The 22642-nt window shown below is 43.0% G+C and overlaps 1 protein-coding gene across 1 annotated transcript in view; it reads left to right on the top strand.

The window, feature by feature from the left end:
* The window catches only part of DISC1 (DISC1 scaffold protein), a 228949-nt gene extending 206307 nt beyond the window's left edge, over positions 1–22642 (top strand). Inside the window, exon 14 of the mRNA XM_085576797.1 lies at positions 1–22642. This exon is cut by the window's left edge and continues 19574 nt beyond it. The gene's annotated coding sequence lies outside the window, so the exon portion shown is untranslated.

Below are 22642 nucleotides of genomic sequence, written 5' to 3'. Positions count from 1 at the left end.
TTAATGACCTTTATCTGTTATCTGATGCTTCAGCTTGGTTCAGCAAAGGCTACAACAAACAAATTGACAAATGTTGCGTTCTGTACCCATCTTAGCTATGCACTAGGAATTGCTATGCGAGGGGTAGCTAGCAAGGCTAAATTCCAAGTGAGGGGAAAAGCCAAACCTTGGAGTAATACTGCAAGCAACGGAGCTTTCTATGAAATAGCTAAGCACTGAGGCACAGGATCTGTTTGCAGGCTTATTGAATGCCAGTGCCTGCTGGAACCAACCTGTATGCACAGGACTGTTCCCTTCTTGACTGTGGCAATTCAGCAGGAGCCAGATCACACCCTGCCCCAGCCTGTGCTGCTGCCAGCTCTCCCCAGGAAGTGCAGGAACATGTTGAGAAGATACAGGAGAGGCTTGGACAGTGGCAGGGACATGCTCCAAGTGCCAACTCAGCCCTGCTGCTCCCTGTTACTCATTGCCCTTCCATAAAGCTTTCTGCCCTGCTGGTAGTCACTGCTCTCACCCAGCAGAGAGAGAAAAATTCTTAGGTTTGAGGGAGCTGATGGCATTCCCCTTCTTCACTGACAAGAGTACCTAGGTGCAGGCTCCTACAAATTTCTTTGATGAACTTGGATGGGGGAATTGGTGTTGACAGAATAAGAGCCATCAGCCAAAACAAAGTTCAGTTTGGATCAAGGCTGAGCTGCCTTTCAAGCCTGACTAACCACAAATATGAACAACAAAGCCTTTTCTTCCTGTGCACCTTCTACCTCCCCTTGGATCACGCAAAAGCAGAGGGTGGATGTAAACGTGGGGCCATCTTTGACTTATTCTGTTCTTGAACTGGAGCCAGAAAGCACTGGAAACAGATGTTTTTAGGGGGATATTTTTTCCTGGAAGTTTCCCATCTTCCCAGAGACACTCCTTACCTGAAATACTGCCAGAACTTAGAGAATATTGTCATTAGAGCTGTGCAGGAAATATACTTCATACCCTATTAAATGAAACCTTCCTTCTCTACCCCGGTGAGGAAATTATGCTTTGTTAGTCTTCTTACACAAGGAAAGGAAAGCAAAACAAAGCAACAAAAAACCCCATCAATTCAGAAACCACCTGTGTTTTTCACCAGCTAGTGGGCAAGCAATTACACAGAATATGCAGAGTTGGAAGGGACCCACAAGGATCACCAATTTCAACCCCTTGTCCTGCACAGGACCATCCCAAGTGTCACACCTTGCTTGGAGAGCAAGTTCAGACTCTTGATCTCCCCAGGTCAGAGAAGCTTTAATCTTGTTTTACATCCCTAATAATCACATGGGTCTCTGGGCTGCTGATATGTCACTAATGATATTTTCAGGACATTTGGATGACATGAAATTCTTTGCAGGATGGCAACCTGCCTGAAGCCTGACCTCTGCTATAGAGTTGGGATAAGGAAGTTCACAGAGTACTTCTTGCAGAGTCGTGGAAACTGCCAAAACAAAACCCAAAGAGCTTTCGATGGTGTTGACAGACAACTCCAGATTGTTATCCAGGACACCATTTACGAGCAAAGTGCAAGAGATCACCAGACATATGCAAAATACGCTGCAACTTCTGAGGAAAAAACTACCAGAGTCAGGTAAGAAAAGTGCCCCAGCCTGTTATTCCCACTGTATTTCAGTCAAATGTATTCATCTTGCTTATGAAACTTGAGAGGGAGTTTCCCACCATACAAATGCAGGGGTTCTTCCAGCTCATGCCTGGCCTTGTAAGCTGGGAGAGGTGAACTCCTCGGGCAGGACAAAACCAGTTTGGCAGCTTTGCATAGGGAAATGCTTATACTGATAGGCAGGAGCTGCCTATCAGCTGCCAGCAAAGGCAGACACCCAAGTTGTACAGCTGTTATAGGCAAGGTGTTTCAGAAAGACTTTGAAAACTGCTGACCTAAAAGATCTCTGGAAACTCTCTGTCATACTGCTTTGAAGTTGTACAGGAAGTCTGATAAGGCAAAACTTTACTTCCCTGTGTGCTCTCTCCACCCCTCTTTACTCACATGAGGGGAATGTCAGGAATAACTGGTGCAAGAAATTCTGTACATGGTCCAATATAACACTCCAGTAATTGCCAATTTTGCCTTACACTTTTTTTTTTCCCCTTGGGAATAGCATTGAAGTTAACAGTGCATATTTCAAAGCACGCAATGCTCCAGTACAAGCAGGTTAACTTTGGGCAGAGAAAGAAATACCTTAGTGTTATGCATAGCCAGATCTCAAGAACAGATTTAACTCCTTAGTCCAAGAATAGGAAAAAGAAACCCAAAACCCCTATTCTCAGTGTCTTTAACCAGGCTGTGAAGCATAAAGGCCTTTTACACTGAAGTTGTCATACAGGCAGTTATAAGTGGCAACAGATTTGTCCTAAGGATCACAAACAAGAAATTCATTTTGCCTGATCTAGATTGAAGCAGATTAGTGTCAAAATACCACAGCAAGATCTCAAACTACAGACTATCCTTTCCATTACAAAAACCAGAATAAATTTTCACATGCTGACACAGAAAGGTTCTTTTATACAACTTCCATGGATGCAACTAAGAAACCCCAAAATTAAACCAAACCTTAGTGCATCCTTGTCTGTTAACGAATGTATAAATCAGGTTGTCACAGGTATCTATTATCTCTACCTTAAAACAATAGAAATGTGACATTGTATGATTTTTGAGGGGGCACATCTAACCACAGACCTTATTTTTGATTGGCAATACTAATGTGACTTTAGAGAAGTTGAAGGCAGTTCTGCATAAAACTTGAATAACTCTTGATAGAACCTGCAAAATCCTAATTAGCATATGCCCAGCAGAGAAAAAACATTTTCAAATGAGCAAGTTGAGGTTGGGTTTTTTTCGACCATCTTTAAAGAGGTTGAAAAAACAATTGTATTTTTGTTGATTGTTCACAGGACCATTTACTAGAGGTCATTAAAACGTGAGTGCCCACAATATGCCTGAGCCTTGACTACTTTCTTTCTGTCAGTTGCTCCTACATGGAAACGCTTTGTGCTCATTTCAGACCGTGGAGAAAAAAAGAAAAAAATATTATGGCTTTAATAAAGGGAGGGGAAAAAAAAAAGTCCCGGATCCATGGCCTTGTGGTGAAAGTTTCCAGAGGTTCCAAAACCTGACAAATTCAATTATCTTGATATCACAGACACTCAACCTGCCTGAAAAACTAGTGTTTTAAACAGAATACTGGAAGATAAGCTGGAATTCAAAACCAAATTCAGGTTGCCCTGATCAACCTTCCTGGTCACCATTTGCATTGCTAGAAATATGAAGCCAGAAATTTTGTTAAGCAGCTGCTTGAGGATCAGGCTTCATCACCAAATGCTCACCTGATGCCCATTATCATTTCTATAAGTCAGGAGAGTCAGTATCCCTCCCTGCCCACCCCAACCTGCCACACCTGGAGTACACATTTCCCTCACAAGCCAACCAGCTATAACAACCTCTTGAGGGGTTTTTATTTTTAAGATAGACTTCTCTAGACCAATCTCTTTCTCTCCTTACCCCCTCTCTGGTAAAGGGGGTTAGGATCTGGGTAGGCTAATTCTTTTGTTCAAGGCTTGTAGAGCATGGTCTGGTTAAAGGCTGGAGCAGATGGTGAAAATGCATTATGGGGACAGTAGCAAACACAGGATGGGATGCACCCAAGATCAACACAGAGCGGACATCAATAGCAGCAATGGGGCATCATTTATCCTGGTAGAAGACAAGACATGGCTACCTTGAGGGACTGTTTAAATCTTACTGCATCTTTCCAACAAGAACCCTGCAGTTTTGGCTATGGAGCAACTCCACTTCCTTTCCTTCAACATGGCTGGTTTGGCATCGAGCTGGGCAAGGTACTTTATTGCCCATGTAGCTCTTTATACAGTGAAATTAGCAGACTCACACGGAACTAGGGAACCAAAGAAATAAATGTTCTTAAAACTCGGGCTAAAAAATGGCATGAAGCAAAATTGTCTAGATAAAGACTACCGGATGAAAATCAGGGGCAGAGCAGGAATGAGGAGTTACCCTGGCCATCACATGCTGCTAATTCCTCTGGGTGGTTCTGACCCCCTCTTGCAAAAAGAATGAACAAAAGCAGTTTTCCTTTGAATGCCAATCAGGTTCTTTACCAGATACTCTTAAATCTAACTTTAAACCCTGATTGCTGCAATTCTGCCACATTAAAGCGATTCTGTGAAATAACACTGATTTATTCACAATGCACTATTTAGCAGCCAGAGCATCAGAGCAATACAGTTATGTTTTGATTTCAATTCAATTGCCAACAGAGTAGAAGCCACAGCACAAAGCTGAGATACGCACAGCACAGCTGTGATAGTGGTCACACCCCAGCAGCTCTCTGCCTCTCCTTCCCCAGTCTAAAGTCTTTTTGGAAATGCCCCTCTGGAGCATGGCCATGGGCTAATACAGAGGGGCTCACACCATTTACACAGGCAGACCCCCAAGAATGAGGGGGAATTTTTACTGAGAAACAGATTGAGATCCCTCTTCACCCATAGAGAAAGAGCTGGTTTCTTGAAGCAGCACCATCTGGAGAGGTTGTAGGAGCTGGGGTTTGAGGAAAGGGAAATACTGTGTCCCAGGAGGACACAGCCTTTTCACATGAAAGAGATCTAAAAGCTGAAATTAAAAAGTAGTTCAAAAGGAGCAATTCCCTTTTCAGAGGGGAAATGAGAAGTCACCTCAGGCCAAAGTAAGAACAGCTCTTCCAGCAGACTTATTTCAGCATAGCTAGGAACAGTCCCTCCTAGCAAAAGGGATAGGTGCCCAGACCTCACTAGTCACAAAAAGCCTGACTAGAATAAGACTACTCTCAAATTTAACTCTACTGCAAACTTAAATATCAGAGCTTCAACAAGCAAAAACACAACTGCCTCCTCTGAAAGTAACACTTTTCAAAGAACTTTACCAATCAGGCACCTAAAGGCATGCTCAGATACAATTAGAAAGGACACAAACACTTCTAGCAGCCAGCTTTTACCATGCTCTGTTCTGCTAATTGTAGCCAAGCTGCTGCACAAGCGTTTAGCATATAAACACTCACCAGTAATTTTTTGCAGAGATATATGAAGCCCAATCCAGAAAACTGTACTTGCACCTCTCAGCATCTATAGCAGGCACCCAAAGTCAATGAAGACCAACCTCACTTCCCAGCAAGACCAATCTTTTTCCTCACCCCCATGCAGAAGCACCTTATCACTAGAGACAGCTGACGAGCATTCACCACAGTTGCAAGTCAGAAGATTAATTACAGCTTTGACTACCACACTGGTGAATTAAATTACCTACTTCAGGTGGCCTGAATGAGCAGAAATATCCCATCCTCATACACAGTTACAACAGTAGCAGCCCAGGTTAATAGCTTAGCCTACCACACTACTAAAAGTCTTGGTGCTTGTCTTAATCTCATTTTTTTTTTCCCCAATGTCTCTGCAGAATAAAGAATTCAATTTTGCACATTCTAGACATAGCTTTTTACCCAGAGTTGAAGGAGCTTAATGTTTTGGGAGGTCTGTGTTTTATGTAGAGGCATAAGCTGTTTTTAAGCAGAGCTTGCTAATGTGACAAAGCTGGGGCATGGAGGACTTCACCAGTGCTCCTTGAGGAAGTGGCTGCATTTCTTTAGTCTCCCTGGGCTGCCCCAGATGGGCTTCTGCAATGCTAGGAGGGTGCCACGGGCTCCAGAGAGCAATTTCCTCCCTCCTCCTTTTCTCCCCTGTGCCCAGGAAAGGCCTTTTTACAGTAATGCCAAAGACTCCATCCCTAGCTAGTGTGATACTACAGGTTTTGTTACCCTCAATTAAAAAATAATAATGCTGTTGAAATAAAAAGCATCCTGCTCTGTTCCTCCTAATTCTTGGAGACAAAAATGAGGCCACAGCATTAGTTACTTTCTGTTCTTGGGTGCCTGGGAACCCCTAGGAGCTCAGCACCCTGCTCTCAGGGGCCATCCTCAGCCAGATCCCTGCTGGTTCACTGCTCCTTAGCAGTTGCAATCTCAAATAGTAAACACAATAATTTTATTTTATATCAAGGTTACTGTGTGTGTCACACTCCATGTAACAAAATGTAGTGATATTTAATGGGGCAAAGGGTGTTTTCTCAGAGCAGGGTTTTATAAACCAGTAGTTTGAAGCAGATTCCACTACAAAGCCACAGAAATTCCCCTTACTAAATTTTCTGAGTTCTGAGTCACCATCTGGAGGAGCTGCCTGGCTGTGGGGGTGGCCAAGGGATCAAATTCAGATCGGAGGCCTCACTTGGGCAGACTAAAGTTAGGTGAGAGGAATCCCAACCAAGATGCTGCAACAGCTGCTAAGAGTATTTCTGGAGCAGCCACCAAATGAAATACAACACGAGGTTTTTGACAGGGTACACTGCTGCTTTTAGAAATTAAGCTTTACAGCCCTGTTCCTGTTTTGGAATTCTTTTAACTGTGGGAGATGCAGGACATACTTTGGTTCATTACCTCCAAGTAGAAATAGATGCCTAAATCCCAGTGATTTCAATAGGAGCTGAGATCTTCCAAACCTAGGGCTTTGGAACCCATCTATGTATGATCTGTCTATCATTCCCTGTCCCGTGACTGTTTTGTCTGTACACATAACTAATCAGAATAAATTGGTAGACTCCATGATTTTTTTTTCAAGCAGGATTAATCCAAATTTGGGGAGAGGAAAAAAGTCTTCTCCTGTGAGATGTGGATCTGCTAGCAGATGGAAAGAAATGTTGCTCCCTGTCTGATCACCCCTGGCTGAGGAGACCAGTGCAGGCAGTAGTAGATAGCAGTGGCTGGGTGCTGAGCATCCCCTTCTGCTGCCTGACCTGACTGTGACTTGCTCTTCTGGGTCCCTTTGGTCGGCTGACACGGTCAAACTTAATGCAAAATTTGCTTTTTTTTTCTTTTGTTTTTCTTTTATACTTCATTTTATCCATCCACACCTACCACTACTGCTGGGTAGTGCCATATGTAAATTAACAGATTATTCTATCTGTGAGCTCTGAAATTACCTACTCTCAGCAGTCATCTTACACATCCTGTTACTGCATCGGTGTCTAACTTGTTTGTATGCAGATTTTTTTTTTCCTGTTTTATTTCCCTTTGTGAATAGAGGCAAAAAGGGCAATAGTAGATAATTGAGCAAACAGTGTTCTGTAAACTATGTCTGCATGCAGTGAAAATGGGCTGTACTCAGCCCCCAAACACTAGATTGTCTGTTGGCAATGCTGCATTAAATCTTGGAGTGTACCTGGGCTTTCCCATCTAGTTTTTCTTACCCTGAACATTCTAAAGACATCCTGGGAAGAACTGTCATTTCCTAGTCAGAGCGACCTGACATTTCCTAGAAAGCATTTATTGTAAGCATCAGTGAAGATTTACTTCTATACTTGATACCCACTGGAATAAGGGGAAGGGTTTTTTAAATATATTTAGAAGATAGGAAGAAGAAAAAATATTATTTAAACAGTCACTGGAAGATTCTTAACCTTTACCAGGCAGATTTTTTTCATTGACTTTCCTTGTTTTAGGTGACAAGGGGGAAAAAACCCAACAAAAATCAAACCTACATACAACACAAAAAAAATAGGCATGTCACATGCATGACAGTAGGATAAGAGAGACCCTGGACTGGTCATTTAGCTTGCAAAATCAGACAATGTGGAGCTGTGAAATAAAAAAGTCTCAAAAATTATAATTCCCAGAAATGTTAACTTGATTTATTACTGGCATTTAACCAGTGAATGAAGGTAGGAAAGAGTGGTAGACAGTAACTAGTCATAGCAGACTGTCAAGTATTCACCAGATATTTGGGCGAACCAGCTGTCTGTCGTGCATGGCATCATACAATTCCTGGCTGTAGCTCGGCACAGATGGCTGCAGCGTTCTGCTTGTAGCACAACGTAACACAACACAGCAGAGCAGAGCACAACATAACATAACACAGCGTGATGTAACGTGGTGCCCTGATGCCTTCTCTGCATTACAACAAAACCAAGCACAGTGTGGTCGTGGTGGCCCCCATTTCCCAGCACTTCCTACCAGGAGGTGATGTGGACACAGAATGGGAGGAGCTCAGAGTCAGATTCAAATGAGGGGGTAAAACAGCAGCTACAGAAAGAGACGTGTTGTAGACCATGACAAGTTGCACTCAGAAAGGAGCCCAGCTGGAGTTCAAATAAGACATGACTGCAGATTTGAAAAGACCTTTTTGCTGGAAAACAGCTTGATCTTGCCTGAAAACACATACCAGACTGCAGAAATTTCTATAAGCAAAAAGAGGAATCTGGCTGTGAGTAAAGTGATTAAACAACAGCTTTAACATTCGGTGACAAATGTTTCGGCAGCATCTGAAGTCATTTGAGGGGCCAGTGCTCCTTGTTTTAAAGAGTGCCACAGAGACAAGAAGTGCCTTTAGAAAAGCAATGGAAAGCCACTGTGTGTAAAAGCAAAACCAGGCTCATTCTGATGCTGTTGCTCATTCTCTGCCACTGCCTTTGCTTCTGAGGGAAGGTCCTATTTTAGGCACCTTGAAGTGGTGCAGCAGCAGCTAAGCACTTGCTATGTGTCAGAGCATGTGGGAGTCTGGGCAGCTGACCCCTCTCAAGCCACAAGACCTGTTGTCTTCAGGCCTGTCTTGTAAATTTTTGAGGATTCTGTGAATTCTGTGAAAATTTTATGGCCTTCAGCTGCTGGAGCAGGAAGTGGCAGTAGGAGCAGAAAGGTAGACAGTGGTATGAGAAGGAACAAGATTATTTTTTTCCCACTAAAGAACTGGCTGAGTTTGGCTAATCTCAAACACATACATGCACTCATAGTTGTCACTGGCATAAGACAGGAAAAGTTATCTCAAAAGTAGGTTAGCTTTTTGTTGTGTCTTAAACCCAGCCAGCCATCAAGCCCCAAACATCCTCTCACTCACTCCTCCACCAGAGAGATAAGGGAGAGAACAGAAATGGTAAAAGCTAAAATACTCATGGGATGAGATAAAGACAGCTTAATAGGAAAAGCAAAAGCCATGCACATAAGAAAAGCAAAACAAAGAATTAATTTACTGCTTCCCATGGGCAGGCAGGTGCTCAGCCATCTCCAGTAGAGCTGGGCCATCATATGTAATGGCTACTTGGGGAGACAAGCATCATCATTCCAAATGTCCCCCCCTTTCTTATTCTTCCCCACTTTATACACTGAGGACGATGTCATATGGTCTGGACCATCCCTTTGGTCATTTTGGGTCAGCTGTCCTGGCTGTGTCCCCACCCAGACTCCCATGCACCCCAAACTTCCTCACCAATGTGGCCATACAAAAGGCTGAAAAGACTGTGGCTCTTTGTAAGCCCTGCTCAGCAATAACAAAAATATCACTGTAATATCAAGCCTGTGTTCAGGACAAATCCAAAACAGAGCCCTGACTTGCCACTGGGAAGAAAAGTAACTCTATCCCAGCTGAAACCAGCACACTTTTGTAAGTAGATAGACTAAGTGCATTGAACTATATTTGATTTTGAAGTGAATAATAGGTAGACATAAACTTATACTACTTTTGGGTACTAAAAAACTGATCAAACCTTCTAAGACAGGAATTCCTAAAAAAAAATGTCTTGCCCTTCTTGGGCACAAACATTAAGAAAATGAATTCTCCCAATGTATCTTTCCAATTAAGGGCAACATTCAATGGCTGAGAATCTATCTGAGCTTTTCTGAGTACTGGGAGCATTTCAGCTAAGCAGCTAAACCATCTCCCTCTTGACATCACAACTCAGGAAGGCTCGGTTGACATAAGAACTTGTAGAGCCTAAGGTTGGCAGATGTGATTTAGGACACACCTTACATTGTTCTGGGGAATGTGAATTAGAAAAACTTGCTCCCTAACCATCATCCTGAAAGGCCAGTGAAGGAGCTGTGACTTGGTGTGAGAAAGTGCTGCTGACATTGGCTTCTCAGGGCAGAGGAGAGCAGGCTCCTCCATGGGGGTTGGTATCATGGAATTTGCAGAAGGGACGGGAGATTTCTGATTGTCCCTTACAAGCCTCAGCTGCTGGGCCAGGCAGGGCATTGCTCAGCCTTCAGTGCAGACTGCAAAGTAGTGCATCTGTCCAACTGGGACTCAGTCACTGCTGCACACTTTGAAACACTGAAAAATGCATGCTTAGAGTAAATCCTACTTTGAAACCCCCATCCTCACGGCTTCCTGGGCAGAGGTATCCCTTTGGTTTCCTATAGAGCAAAGCTGATGGGGGTAGTGTGGGGGTGGTGGGATGGAGGGCTGGGCTTGTTACCCACCATGTCAAAGACAGACCAGATTTTGTGAGGCTGCTTCTTCCCTGGAGCTCAGACAGAAGTACGGAGGACTGGCCATTGCTGAAAGTCACTTTTATAACCAATGCTGAATGCTCTTATTTGCTATTCATAATGATGCCGCTTGTTCAGATGTGCTTACAATGGGAGCTTCCTTGTCCACACTCTTCCTCATGGACTTTTTCACAGTGTTTGGCCCTATGGGCATCCAGCCAGGGCTGTGGCCATAGGCACTGGAGCAATATGAACTTGTGCATCTGTACAACTTGCCAGTGTGACAAGCAGCTGCCTCTTTACAACATATTCCTTTGTGTCTGGATGGTGTTGAATCAAGCCCTCGATAAGCTCAAAGAGTGACAGGGATATCCCTGTTTGTAGTTGTTTAATTGTTTTGCATGGCTTAGAACAGCAACTGCAACAAGCACAAACAAGCAAACCATGACAGGGAATGCTTCTCACCAGCTCCAGGAAGCCTCTACAATCTTTCTACAATGTGTGTTTCATTTTTTTTTAGTGGGGGGGGTGGGGGGCGGGGGGAATGAAGCAACTAGGTCAGGATACCCTTTTAATAGGCAGGACTATTGCAGGAAAGCCTTGTAATATGCTGCTAGTAACATGCTAGGCAGAAATGACAGCAAGCTCATGGAAATTTATGGAAATTTGACATCCCACCTCTCTGTCCCCCTCCCCACCCTCTGGTATGTATGACTTTGAATCTGCTTTCGAGAGTCCCTGCTGTGCAGGGGCTGTCCATCCATCTGGCAATGTTACAAACACATTTCGGTTCTGTCTACAACATGCCTGATGTAACCTCCTTTCTATAGCCTCTGCTCTCCTCCTCGCAATCTTTGTTTGATGTGGAGGAATGAAGCCTTGCAAAGCAGACCCAATGAACCGTGAAGAATCGAAGGGCCCAAACTGCCGGCTCCCAAGAGGGAGAGGGGGATGGGGGGAAAGCACAAAATGAAGAAAAAGCTAAAAACCACAAAGAAGATCTTACAAAGGCAGGGTGGGGGAGAGAGGATAAGGAGTATGCCAGCAGAGATGGGCTGTGCCCTCTCTACAGGGGTTTAACACTCAGTTATTACTGGCTTTGCAGCTGTATTACATCTGTCAAAATCTCAGATTCTGCCTGTCAAGGTATTTACAATTATGCTCACTCATGACAGCAGCAAGCCTGTCACCCGCTTTCCTTCTCCTCTCCAAGGCTGTTAAGCAGGGATAAAGCCTTTGTTTTTTTGTCAGTTGTGACTTCTTCTCTGCTGTGAATCTTGACCCAGCCAGGTCACAGATGGTCACTATAGAAGCGAGGCACAGCAGCATTGCAGGTGTTTGGGTTTGTAATGGCCACTGGGGAAAGATGCTGAAGTTCCTATTTTAATCAAGAATTGAATTTACATATTTATCTAAAAGCTAAAGTGTTAATTTAGTTGCTCAGTAATTGATTTTGGTTTCTTTATGGCACTAAGGCAACCTATTCTGCACACATTAATCAGAAGTTCTATGGCCCGTGACTTTAGGACATTTTATGTTAGCCGAGGGAAAAAAAAAAAAAGGAAAAATTCAAATCTCTCTCTGTTATGACTCTGTGGAGTAGCTATTTACAAGTTCAGAGCCAGTGCACTGAATACAGATATGAGAGTCAGAAGCACTTGAGGTTAAAACAGACTCTTGGTTTTGTTTCCTTAAAAAAGAAATTTAAATTGTACTGATAACTTATGGATGAAGCCTAGGTCTTTCTAGCTTGATGCCTTTGAATGACAGTATAAACAAGAGAAGTTTTCCTGAAGAATCTGCAGAGGGAAAATTTACCCTCAGGACACACAGAGCTTTTCTAGCAGTTTATTGAAAGGTGGTGGGAGATTGGGACACTAATGATGGCCTGATCTCCAGAAGGCCAACTTCTGCTCCTGGATGAACCTTGCAGGTACTGTTCATATGCAAGTGCCACTCTGAGCACTCATATGTCTTTAACAAGGGAACCAAATGTGTTAGCAACTAATACAGGAGCATTGTTCCATTTTTCCTTCTGATTTCTTTTCTAGAGCAGGTCACATTCTGACTCAGCCTCACTAAAATATTACCCTCAAAAAGGAAATAATCCCCTGTGCCCCAGCTTTGGAGATGGTGAAACTTCCTGACATGAAACCTCACATGGGCCACCAGCAGATTTCCACTGACTTTCGAAAAACTAAATTAATTTATTTGATTTCCACTATTTATACTTTGCACATACTAATCGAGGAGCACATACAAAGGCAGGGGAAGAGCTGTAAAGCTGCTGCTTTTACTTTTATTTGGAGCTTCAAGGATGGTTTGGAAGGATTACATGGGCTGCAAAACGCTCAGCCAGATCTGCAGCCTTTAGACAACTGAAAGTTCAGCTGGAGCCAGGGAGCTGGAGCCATCTTCTTTGGTAGAATCTGCCCCCAGGCTTATTTCAAAGGGGGTTAATAAGGAAATGTTTCCCCTGGAAAATGAGAAATATAACCCATTTAAAAAGGGAAAAAGGAAGACCCAGGGAACTACAGGCAGGTCAGTCTCACCTCTGTGCCTGGCAGGATCAGGGAGCAGATGGGATAGAGTGCTCCTTCAGCAGTTTGCTGATGGCACCAGACTGTGCGCTGGGGTCAGGATGGGGGAGGGAAAGGGTCCATCCAGATGTACCACGACAGGCTTGAGATGTGGGGCTGTGAAAATCTCATAAAAGTTTAACAAGGCCAAGTACAAGGTTCTGTGCCTGGGCCAGGGCAATTCCAAGCACAAATACAGGCTGGATGGAGAATGGATTGAAAGCAGCCCACTTGAGAACAATTTGGGGATGTTGATAGATGAGAAGCTCAACATAAAGCCACAAAATCACACCTGTGGCCCAGAAGGCTGAGCTGCATCAAAAGCAGCATGACCAGCAGATCAAAGGAGGAGATTTTCCCTCTCTACTCTGCTCTTGTGGGACCTCACTTGGAGTACTGTGTCCAGCTCTGATTCCCCCAACAAAAAGGACATTGACCACTTGGAGTCACTCCAGAGGAGGGCCAGGCAGAGGATCAGAGGGCTGGAACACCTCTCCAATAGCAGGTTTGGGGTTGTTCAACCTGAAGAAAAGTGTCTGAGATGACCTTACTGTGGCCTCACAGTACCTCAACTGGGCTTACAAGGATGGAGAGGGACTTTTTACAAGGGCATGTAGTGACAGTACAAGAGGAATGGCTTTAAACTGAAAAAGAATAGGTTTAAATTGGATATTAGGAAGAAATCCTTTACTGTGAGGCTGATGAGGCACAGGAACAGGCTGCCCAGAGAAACTGTGGATTCCCTATCCCTGAAAGTGTTTAGACAAGGCTGGATAACCTGGTCTAGTGGAAGATGTCCCTGCCCATTGCAGGGAATTTGGAACTAGACACCTTTAAGTCTTTTCCAACCCAAACCATTCTATAATTCCTTATCAAATTTGCATTTTTCCCCCTTTTTTTGCAACTGGAATCATAGCTGAATTTTGCTTAGTCCCTGCTGAAGTGCACAGGTTACTGTAAAGTCAAACTCTGCTTACATAACCACAGAGGAAGATCATGTATCTGCTTGCAGCCTTTTGTATCTATTAAACTTAATTCAGTTTGCCAGGAAATAAGTAAGAGATGGGATCACTCATGTGCTGTATTACTCTGCTTAAGGATCTCTTAACAATTTGCTATTGTTTGAAAAAAAATTCTTGTCATCTGTTATTACATTCTTCCTCCTAGGAATATAAGCTTAATTAGTGTTACTAGGTTTGTGTGCCTAATGTGTTTAGTCCCACCTATTTCACTTGTGAACTACTTATTTTCAATGACTGCCTTAAAAAATAAGTACTTCATTATTATGACTGTGTTGCCTCTTCACTAAATGCCATGATATTTATCTTTTTTCCAGAGCTGGAAGGATGGGCAGAGTGTTTTAACTGCTTTGTTTTGTGTGGTGGTATCCCTGGTGTTCCCTGTTATTCACAAACTATAGGTATAAATGGTTATGTGATTTGGCCCCAGATAGCAACTAAGTACCATGCAGCTATCTGCCCATTCCCCCACCCCCGCCCTGGTGGGATCGGGGGAGGAATCAGAGAGAAAAGGATCAATGCAATATGAACAGTTTAATAATTGAAATCAAAGGAAATCAAATGAAATTAAATTAGATTAATAACAGTAATTTAGAGGCAGACAAAAAAATAGAGGAATAAAACCCAAGAGAGGCAAGTGATGTACAATACAGTTGCTCACTACCCACAGATTGATGCCCAAAACTGTGATGGGCTCCTCCTGGACAACTCCCACACAGTTTATTTACTGGGCATTATGTTCTGTATCCCTTTGGCCAGCTTGGGTCAGCTCTCCTGGCTATGTTTCCTCCCAGCTCATTGTGCCCCTGCTGGCTGACAGAGTATGGGAAGCTGAAAAGTCCTTAACTTGGGGTAAGCACTACTGAGCTACAGCTAAATCATCCATGTGTTATCAACCTTATTCTCATACTGACTACGACGTACAGCACTGTACCAGCTACTAGGAAGAAAATTATCTCAGCTGAACCCAGGACAATGGTGCTAAAAAAAAATATATGCTGGATTGGTCTCATTTTATGACTGGCTGAAACTGAAGCCTGTAGAATAGGAGGAAAGGAATGTGGTGGCAAATGCCCAACTGCAGCTGCTGCATGTTCCAGAGAGGCCATCAGAAATAACCCCACTCACCTACAAATCTGGGGACGTTTTATACATCCCTTGCTGTGTCCCTCTCAGCTCCTGGGAAGTTACTTGATAGAGGGGTGGCACCCCTGTTGCAGGATGTACAGTGGCAGACTGTTTTTCTCTCCGTGTCCACATTCCAGAGCAAGATGACTGGCTTCTTTACCTCACTTCCAGGCTTTATCTTGTTTACTTTCTGATTGTAATATCATCACTTAAGTATGTGGTCTGAGCACACAGGGCAATTTTTCAACTTGACTTTTTTTTATTGGTGGGTTTTCAGTCTTTTTTGCCTATAATAAAAATGTTGAAAGGCAGTCATAGTGCTGCCACATTGACTGGTCTTCTCTTTTCCTTTTTCTGCACTTAGTAGGAACCACACATACAGATGACACAAAGAGAAGTTAGCTGGCCATCCTGTGATACAAAGATCCCAAATTCTTTTGACCTAATAATTTTATTTTTTTTTTATCTGAAATTATCCTGATTTCCAGTGATATCTTAGTTACATGGCAGCAGTTTTGCACCTACCCATCCCTTTCTTTCTGCTGTGAGATAGTTGCAACTTTCTGAAGAAATTTCATCTCTAATACCAGATACCAAAGGTCACAGGAGAAAACTATCTGCAGAGAAATGTTTGCTTTTCTGTAAAGCAGTGCTTCAGGTTGGTTTTTGCTTTGTCCCCAAGATGTCAGCTTTAGACTTCATTTTCTATCATCACTCTTTTCACCTTAAAGCCTGTTGCCACATCATTAAGAAGAATTTCTTTAGGAGATTAAATAATTTAACATGGAATTCAGCAATAGTGGTACTTTTAATCTCATTCCATCCCAAAGGTGATAAATGACTAATTGTTTGTTTGAAGTCTTTGTATTTTCAAGAGTCCTGTAGAGTGAGGCTGAATATGTTCTGCTTTTGTGTTAGTCAGGTGCTAAAAATTTCTCAGATGCCAGTCTTTACAGGGAAAAGTAGCACTGAAATGATATTAAGGTTATCAAATTATATGCTCAAAATTTAGGTAATTGGGAATGCATCATGTCTGAGATCACCTTGCCCACATCTCTTTTCTTATCTTAGAAAAGCCCACTGCAATGGGCTCATTGCAGTGGCTGTACATAGGGACTGTGCTCCCTTGATGGGCAGATATTCAATAGCTTCTGTTTCCAGTGCAGCCTTCTGCAAATGAAATCTACTTTTCTGCTCACAATACAAAACCTTCTCAGAGGGCTGTGTGTTTCTGGTCTGACTGTCTGCCAGATAAGCACTTCAGTCTTTGAATCCTTCTTGAATGTTAGTCCAACAGTCCCAAGCTGCTTTTCCCATTACAGCCTTCCTGGTGAGCCCTGTTACATCCCTCTTCCTTTACTCTGTGACCAAGACAATGCAGCATCCTCTGACACTGCTTCCAGCTAGCCCTGTGGTGTGTCCCACGGGCCACTGGCCTCCCTGCAGGCTCATTCACACCTGGATTTATGCGTGACTCTGCACCACAGTAGGGCTATGAGGGGTGGAAGCTGTCTGATCCTGTTTCCCAGCTGAGGCATAGAAAGGATAAGGTCAAAAGGTAGCACTGATTTCAGCACCTTGTAGAGGCGATGAGGGTCTGATGATTTGGACATATTTGACAATTCAAACACAAACTAGCATTGTCCATTGTCAGTCTCTGCAGCTGGGACAGCTACAGCATCTCAAGTCAGGCAGCAAAATATAGGAAAATAAATACAGGATCAGTGATTCACTAATGCTAGGTTTAGTTTAAATAGCATGTCAAACATGGCACGGGATCTCTTTGATGATTGTAAGAACAGAATTTGATATTTTACAACAATGATAACTTTCTTTAACCTTGTGATAAGCTTTTAATTTCTGGTTCAACACCTAGTTCACCCTGAAAATTCTGATTTCTGCAGCAGATGAGGCTTCTTTCTCTTTCCCAGTCTTGCCAACTCTACCAAATCCACTTTCCATCCCATCCCATCCCATCCCATCCCATCCCATCCCATCCCATCCCATCCCATCCCATCCCATCCACCAATTCCTTCTCCCTGGGTTTCTCTTATGCTGGTGCCTTTACCCATTCTGCTCCCTCTCTACAGTCCCAGTCTCTCCTCTCCCCAGCTCCTGACACATCTCTGTCCTTCCCAGTGCCCTCACCTCATCTGCAAGACCATGCCTCCCTTTTCCTGCTGTACTCCAGTTCTCCTTGCCAGCCCCTCTCTCCTTGGCGCTAGCTTTCCCTTCAATTCCTCCCCACCCCAGCTTGCCCATTTCCTCTCGCCTCAGATGGGATCCTACAGGGAAAAGGAGGTGGCAGGCATCACACCACCTCCTGTGACAAAGGCAGAGTGTGATGAGCCTGGTTGTGGCACTCTGGGCTGGGATGTCGCTTTCTGCTTAGAACAGACCAATGTCTTCTTTGTCTGAAAGACCACAGGGGGCCCAGGGTGGACAGAGGCAGCTCCTCACTGCTGTTGACACCTCAAGAGTCCAATTAAACACCTTAATAGTCAAATTAAACTAGCAAACAAACTAAAATGGTTACACACAGAGAGAAAAGCTGTTTCTTGCTGCACACTGTGAGAACTCAAAGGCTACTTCAATAATAGCAAATGCTGTCAAAAATTTTACAAAACAGTAAAAACGTGCTGCAAACTGAGAACCTATCAAAAGTGCAAGGGTAGGTGCAACTAAGTAAACTAAAAATGCTCATTTTTAAGATATGTCCATTTGTTGCTTTTTTTTCTTCTAGTTGTTCTAGTCAGAGTAATTTTATCAATGACAGAACAAAAGCAGAATGCAGAAAAACTGTAAGTGATAAAACCATCAATACACAGGCTTAGTATTCTGAAATACTTGAAAACTCTACTAAAAATTATGACACAACTATGTGAATAAAGACCATTTTTATCCTCCCCAGATTGTCATCACCTATTCTTTTAATGTCCCTACATTTTGTATTGTGAATTATTATCTTCTATTGTGAGTTATTATCTTCTGATGAAGGAATTATCTCTAAAAAAGGATCATTAATCAAATGATGGGGAATTGTAAGGTGTTAACTCACTTCAACTGTTTACTGTATGAACAATAATCAGTGCTCAAAGTCATTAAAAACCTGTTGAAACACTGTGAATATATAAAGCATGAGCTGAGTTACTGCACCGGGCTAGACCAGAATCTAATCTCTGGATTGGCTCTCTGAAAGAAGCTGTGTCTGGCCTGGGAGGTCAGGAAATGACCTGAGATGAAAATGCATACTTTGATTCCCGAGTACCCCTCCAGTGACTACACCTGACCAGGGATACAGCAAAGCTCCACAAGTCTTGGTATTCCTCTTCCAACACAAGACTGGGGCAGTTTCAGTGGCAACATCACCACTGCCTGTGCAACTCTGAAGTCATAACTCTTGCTCACAAGTGTGAGGAATCACTTGCCCTAATCTCTTTGGACCATTGATGCCTTGGAATGGCTACCTAGAACAGAGGCTAGACAGTTGGAGAACATAATAGGTATTTATTAAAGGCCTTCCATAGATACACCTTGGGCAGTGCAAAAGCCTTCCAGAGGCTACACCCAAGATGGACGATGGTCATGAGTTTCTCAGACAGGTGTAAGTTTGCATATCAGGGTTTAATTGTCCAATTACAGTTTCAGGTAATGAAGTCATATTCCCCAAGTTTGCTCCTCTGCAATTCACTTTTGTTTATACTTTTCGGGGCCTGAGGCTGTGAGGGTGACTGTCAGAATCTGTGGTATTGATGATTCCAAGATTGTAGGAAGTCTCTGTCTTACTGCCCCATTGCCAAAGAAGAAGTCATAATTCGTCTGTGCCATTTTCAAGGTTGTTTATTCTTGCTTATCTCTAACATGTTCTGCTGCCCTGCTGCAGGTCTGTCCTGCAGGGCAGCGTGTGGAGCTCTGCCCTCAGTGGGATGTCACAAACATTATATACCAGAAACTACCTGTGCTATATTTACAATAATGTGCTGATATCTATCACCTACGTTGAACAGTGTGTCCCCAGCCTAAACCAATAGAAAAATGCCAACACTACAGTGAAACATGGAGGGCACGAAGAAGAAGAAAAAGGACAAGACACACCAAATTTTCTCCATCTTGTCCCCTTTGGACCCCTTATCTAGAATCCTAAAATTTTACTTTTGCACCCGTGCCACACTTAATTATTACTTATATCAAACACTCAGAGCTGGTAATTCATCCTGTAAGATTGAAAACTCTTTTCCATGGACAGAGATCACAGACAGTGTCTCTTGGGGCTCTGTAAGGGAGGTTCCTGACCCCCTGCCAGGGTCCCAGGCCTTCCAGGGCAGCCAGAGGGAAGCCCTGGACTCCCACAGGTGACCTTGGTTCTCAGGCCTGGAAGGATTGTTTTGTCTGACCAAAATGTGAAGAGAGCTTACTAACACTCTGTATGGTATTCAGTGTTATACTCTACTGCAGTACAGGGTCTGAAAAATATAAAAGCTAAAAACTCAAGGCATCACCATAACATCAAAGACAGGTGGGTCTTATTTGTGAAGAGTAGACGTGCTGTGATGCAACCTTTGGTCCTTCACAGGTGTATTCAGGAGAATGAAAACACGGCAGTTGATGGTACAAAGATAATAAGCAGAAGTTCAAGCGCATTCAGCTCCTATGCAGATGCCCTCCTCTGGGAATATAGTCATTCTCTAAATAGTAGGCTGCACTGAAAACATAATACACATACAGAAGAGTCTACTCACCTGAGGATTTAACACACTCTACACCCTGTAGTTTAGGTGCATTAACATCACAGCTTGAGTTGAATGGCTTTGTAGCAATTGGCTTTCTAGCAATTGACTGTGTCCCATGTATACATGCTGTGGTATGCTCTGTGTGTGTATCTGTGCACTCTGTCTCTTCCTCCACTTCTGTTTCTTTTGAAGGAAAGTCTTCAGAGTCTGAACCCTCTTTCAGTATGCGCACTTATGCTGCCTACCAGTGACTCTAGACAGCCCCACGACCCTACAGAAGTGCAGCCAGTACATGCAATGATCATATTTGTAACTTTAGGAAACAGCTGAGACACTGATACTGAGAAAGTGTCTCATGTGGTAGCCAGGACACATAGAGAACATCCAAGCCCAAGAGGTGAATTTAAGGTCAAGTTTGGTGCATGAGATAGCACGAGTGCTGCAGAACGGCAGGGAGATCACGGACACCCATCCCTGCCAGCACCAAAGCCAGAAGTCCTATTGTCCTTATGCTATCGCCATTGCTGTAGCTGATCAGTTCTGCTGACAGGCAAGACTAATTACCTCACATAGAACCCTGTTATCTTCCACCTGTACATCCTTAGGAAGTCAAACATTTATCATCACTAATAACCTGCAGCCCATGCCGCTAGGTGGCCCAGGATCCGTCAATGGTAGCCTGGGATTCCTGGCACCATGCTCTTGTGTGAAACAGAGATAACACCAAGATTGCTCCTGAGCAATCCCTAATGGTCAGCAGCAGTGCTTTCCTTTCATCAAAGCCTTCATGCCGCCTTTCATAGTATTCCCAGTGGCATAATTTCAGCCTGCTGGACAAAACCAAGTTTCCTATTCCTTCTTTTTGTTCTGGCAGTTCCCTCAGACATGATCAGATTTTTTTCCCCTAATAATCTATTGATCTAATGCACTGCAGTTTTATTGATAGTCTCATGTTAATCTGACTCTTGTCCGGCATCACAGAAACTTCTGCTTGCTCATGCAGTGTAAATTAGCTTCAGCTCAATTAACCTCTTGACATATGTTGTTTTTTTCTAATTTCTCCTCAGACCTGCTAGCTTTCCTTCTGAGCATCAATGCTCAGCTCCTTTGGTGAACATTTCTCTGCACTGCAACGGTGCTGTTTCAGCAGTGGTTATTGTGACAGAAGGGCACAAAGTCATCTCACAGCACAGCACAGCTTTCTGAGGAAGGCAGCAGGATACCCAAATTCCCCCTAATTCAACATCAGGAGCTCCACTCATTATGGTCAAGAAGGCCATTACTTCATATGAAGAATACACAGATTTCTAATGGTGTGCTCCTGGTTAATTGAATTCAGTGAATGACAACACCATGACATTGCTAAGATTAATGACTCAATAATTTTTGAGACAAGGCAAAACGTGAAGCAAATTGATTGCATTAATTTTTTTTCCCCTTGGAAACTGTACTGCATCCCAGCTCAGCACTGTTCTGGAGAGGATGCTTTGCTGATAAAGAGTGAAGCCCAACTTCCCCTTCTCCATTCAGCTCCTGCACTCTGACATCACTTTGAAGTAACTTTTAATGTAATTTCCTAGTAGCAAAGATGCAGACTGACAATAATTGAGCTGAGATCTTGACAGACCAAATGATTAATGCAGAGGGCTTTTTGGAGTGGAAATTTCAGCTATTATTAGATTATTCAAGAGAAAGAGAGAAGGTGTCAGAGCACAGAATGGAGGAGTGCAGTGCCTACACATCTCACTCTTTCAAAAGTATGAATAGATTTTAATTTCTGCCATTTTGTTGGTAACTCTTATTCACATACTAATCAGTTCTTGCATTAATGCAATGTCAGATATAACATCTTGTTAAAAAATCCATTTGCAGACAATGAGTTGGCTGCTTTTTTCCAGCATGTGGCGTAAGTTGAGAGGACTTTTCATGTAGTATCTGTGATAACATATATCAAAAGTGTCTCTGAAAAACATAAAGAATAGTGTTTGGTGTTGCTCAACATGATCTGCATTTTTTCTATAAGATAGTCACCAAAAAAACAACAGCTATAAGTCTAATGAGAAGAATTACACAGGAACAGTGGTTTGTTTGTCTGCTGAAGACAGTGACAATGACAAGTATTACAGAGGTAGGATTTTGTTACTTAAGATGTAGATCAAAAATATTAATGAATGTATCTTGAGAAAGAGCAAAGACAGGGGTCAGGTAACTCATTTTATATGATGCCATGTAGAGTCCAGAAACTAATCATAGATATTTAGAAGACAGTTTGCATAAGTAAGCTGTGTGAAAACTGGGGTGTCTGAGCTTGGGGTGGGATAGCAAAACAGTTTTAGCTTTTGCCCTCTACCCTTGCCTCCCTTGGGTAAATAAGGAGCAACAGGGGAGACAGTGGTGGTGACAGCTATCTCTGACAAAGAAACTCCACCTTATGTCAGTAAAAGGAGATGCTGGCACTTAAGGGAAGAAAGAAAAGAAAAATGGCCGAGATCCACAAAAGAATTTTAGCTGTAAATATTATTTTAAAAACAGGATTTTTATTATTTTATCTGTTTTTTGCAAGTATTTTTCCCTTAGATTTCATCTGACAGTTGAATTTACCCAGAATCTAGTGACATGTGACACATGCTCCTCAACCAAAATTTTATGACCTAAAGAGCAAGGGTCCTAGTATGGGTATCCTGCTTCCCAACACAGTGTTTTCTGGAAGACAAGGCAGATCAGGACACAGAAGCTGTACTGACCCCCGTCCAGGAGTTGCTTTCTCAGGGCTTGTCAGGAAAGAAAGACCTCTTGGGAAACAGGCACAAGAGACAATCTACAGGCATGTCTGAAGAAGAGGACAGCAGAGC

The sequence above is a fragment of the Lonchura striata genome, chromosome 3 (assembly GCF_050655825.1).
Source record: "Lonchura striata isolate lonStrDom1 chromosome 3, ASM5065582v1, whole genome shotgun sequence".
NCBI lineage: Eukaryota > Metazoa > Chordata > Aves > Passeriformes > Estrildidae > Lonchura > Lonchura striata.
This window is presented reverse-complemented; position numbering and strand designations above follow the sequence as displayed.